This window comes from Hipposideros armiger, unplaced genomic scaffold, assembly GCF_001890085.2.
Source record: "Hipposideros armiger isolate ML-2016 unplaced genomic scaffold, ASM189008v1 scaffold_36, whole genome shotgun sequence".
NCBI classification, from domain to species: Eukaryota; Metazoa; Chordata; class Mammalia; order Chiroptera; family Hipposideridae; genus Hipposideros; species Hipposideros armiger.
In genome coordinates this window covers 2,659,834-2,663,114 of record NW_017731386.1, presented here as the reverse complement: position 1 = coordinate 2,663,114, position 3,281 = coordinate 2,659,834, and the positions used below count along the sequence as shown (strand labels likewise).

Below are 3,281 nucleotides of genomic sequence, written 5' to 3'. Positions count from 1 at the left end.
AAAAAAAAAAATCATCTAATAAGCCGTTTCCTGATTTCCATTTGAGTGTATTTCAGTACAGCCTAACGTACACAAACCATTTATGTTCCAGCTCACAAAACGGTTTCTTCCTTCAATTCTCTAGGATATCTAATATTAGAAACTCATTTACTTTATGGGAGTACTTTAATACTTGGATAAGGAAAGTAAACCATGTCTTGCCCCAGGCCAGTAAATAAGCGACAATCTGCAAATTTAATATAAAATGATTAATTTTCATAGATAGTGGTGTTGTCCAGTAAAACCTTGTAAATTTGCCTTTTAAATAGGTGAAAAAAAAACTTGATTAAAGTTTTTATTTATAGAACTGTTTTTTTTTTTTAGTATAGAGTAGGAGAGCAATGCTGTTCAAAAGCTGGAAGGATTTGATTTCTTTTTTTAATGCTATATTATCTTTAATTGGAGGTGAGGCGCTTCCAATCATGTCACCTAGAGATCGTTTCACCCATTGCTCTGTTTGGCCACCAGTCTCTTATCTCTCTCTTCAGCAATGGTGAGGCAGATACCCTTTCCACGGGAGAGAGAAATCCATGGTTTGTTGCCTTTGCCAATAACCAAAATGTTGGAGAGCCAGGTGGCAAAGCTGTTGCCATTGGCATCTTTCACATGAACCACATCAAAAGAACCAGGGTGTCTCTCTCTGTCAGTGATCACACCAATTCTTCCCAGATTGGCACCTCCAGCCACCATGCACAGGTTACCAGTGTCAGACATGATGACATCAGTAATTCTGCCAATCTCCAAATCAATCTGAATGGTGTCATTCACCTAGATGAGGGGTCAGGGTAGTGGATGTTGCCAGCATTGTGGGTCATGAGATGCAGGACTCCTTTTGTGCCCACAAAGATTTTTCTCTTTACACAACTTGTACTTGGCCTCCTCTGCTGTAATACAATGAACAGCAAAGCAACACTTGGTGTTGTAGATCAGATGCAAATTCTCTCCAGCCTTGACAATGCTGATGACATCCCTCAAACCAACAGGGAGGTTACATCAGTTAGGTCCTTACCATCCATCTTAATGAACCACTGCATGCAGATCTTTACTTCCTTTCCTGTTAAGGCATACTTTAGTCTATTCTGTAGGAAGATGATGAGAGGAAAATGTTCCTTCAGCTTGTGGGGACCAGTAGATGGGCAAAGAGCAAGTGCACAGGTCAGCTTATCCAGCATCCGATGCTTTGGAGCCGCTACATGCTTCAAATGCTTCTTGGGACCATGAACCATGGCTACACTGGGCCTGGAAGGAGACTGGAAGGAAATTTTGGTACAGGTTTTTATATTTTAACAAAGCAAAGATATGCTTATCTATTTAGAGGGGCCATTTTTTAATGCACCCATTCATTTTATTTATGCAACTAAAGTGCTAATTTTATTGGCCTTCAGTAGGAAAAGAGATAAATATGTTTGTTTGTTTTTCATTTTAACACTATGACTTTAACTTGTTTTTAAATAGTCAAATAAGAGCTAACTTTAGTCCAGCAAGAATGAATGACCATGATTCCAAATAAGTGTAGTGTGAAATCATAAGGTTTCATACATTTACGAAATGTGTAGTAGCATTTCAGTTCATCCGGTCCATTGACACCTAACCTTCATAGTATATTTATTCATTTACTTATTGATTAATTTCTTCAAAAACTCCTTTTGCTTAAAAAAAATACATTGTTACACTCCTATATAGATCATTCCACCAAAGAGGAAATGCCATTATATATACTAGAGAAAGAAAAAAAATAACATCATGACAGATGTGTCATGTATAATATTTCTAGACAGAGAGAAATGATAAAGATTTTATTGTCAATTTTATTTACTTGTTTATTTACTGACTGCATTCTTGTTTTATTCACTTTGAGAGCTAAAAAAGAATTATGGAAGCGCAGTGGCAGCCCTTTTAATTTACCAAGTGCACTTTGTCCATTAGAAAAATACTGTCTTGTTTATAGCATGCATATAATCAGATTCACTTTCCTCACCACCAGAAAAGCAGATTCCTCAATACCCAGCACAGGTCTTGTCTTATACTTACCAAGTGAAGTGAGTGAGTGTGGTCAATGCTCTGTCTTTGTCCCTGGTTCCTGACGCAGAGCTCCTAATTCTTAGAATTCCTCAGTGATAGGAGTATTTTTTTTTCAATGAAACAATTCTTAGTGCACCCCTAGATAGTTTCTGGATGGAGGCTGGTTGCAAGAATGACCAAATCTTAATTGGAAGCCTGTAACTTTCAGCCCTATTCTCTCAAGCCTCAAGCTTGCAGAAGGCAGGTGGGCTGGGAAGGTGACACACCCAGAGGGTATGGAATCGCTTACTCATCTTTCTGCATATCTTGCCCTATGCATCTCTTCCATTTGGCTGTTCCTAAGTTTCATCCTTTATAATAAACTAATAACAGGAACTAAAGTGCTTTTCTGAGTTCTGTGAGCCTTTCTAGCAAATTATCAAGCCTAAGGAGGGAGTCATAGGCACCCCCAATTTATAGCAGATCAGTCAGAAGAATGGGTGGTCTGGAACTCACAACTGAAGCGGGGGCAGACTTGTAGGGCTGAGCCCTTGTGGGGTCTGACCCTAATTCCAAGTACATTGTGTCAGAATTAAAATGAATTATGGGACATTCAGTTGATGTCAGAGAGTTGGTGAAGCGGTGTTGGAAAAGACACCACATAGTTGGTGTCAGGAGGAGAAAAGAAAACCTTTCTGTGGGTCTCTTGGAACCCTGAACAGTTGATCAATTAATCAGAAAAGTTACTTGATAGCTACTATGTCAAAAAATGTTGCTAGATGTTATGGAGGATATAAGTTAGTTTAGGTGAAGGCCCTTAAGGAACACCCAGACAATTTGTGTTCTTCAAATTGAACAAGGAAGCTAATCTATATAAATTGTTAAATTAATGGCAGAGATGACAAGCATCATAGAGATCCCAAGCATACGTAGGTCAAAATCATGAAGCGATAAAAATTAGGAATATGTGTGCTGGGTTACAGGACCTGGGTATGTTTTTGGATCTCCTCTGGGCAGTGGAAAATAAAGTCTGGAGTGAACCTTGTGTTTCTATGACCAGTGATATCATTGTGGGTCTCTCTTTCCTGCCAGGTGACTCACTCCAAAGCTTTCTCAATTTCTTGCTTCTATACAGATGGGAGAATTTTCTTTGTCTCATTCCCTACACACACACACACACACACACACACACACACACACACACACACACACACACACACACACACACACACACACACACA

General features: G+C 39.0%; 1 pseudogene; it reads right to left on the bottom strand.

The window, feature by feature from the left end:
• Nucleotides 1–480: 480 nt before the first annotated feature.
• LOC109380401 (40S ribosomal protein S4-like) lies at nucleotides 481–1,265 on the bottom strand (annotated as a pseudogene).
• Nucleotides 1,266–3,281: the final 2,016 nt, after the last annotated feature.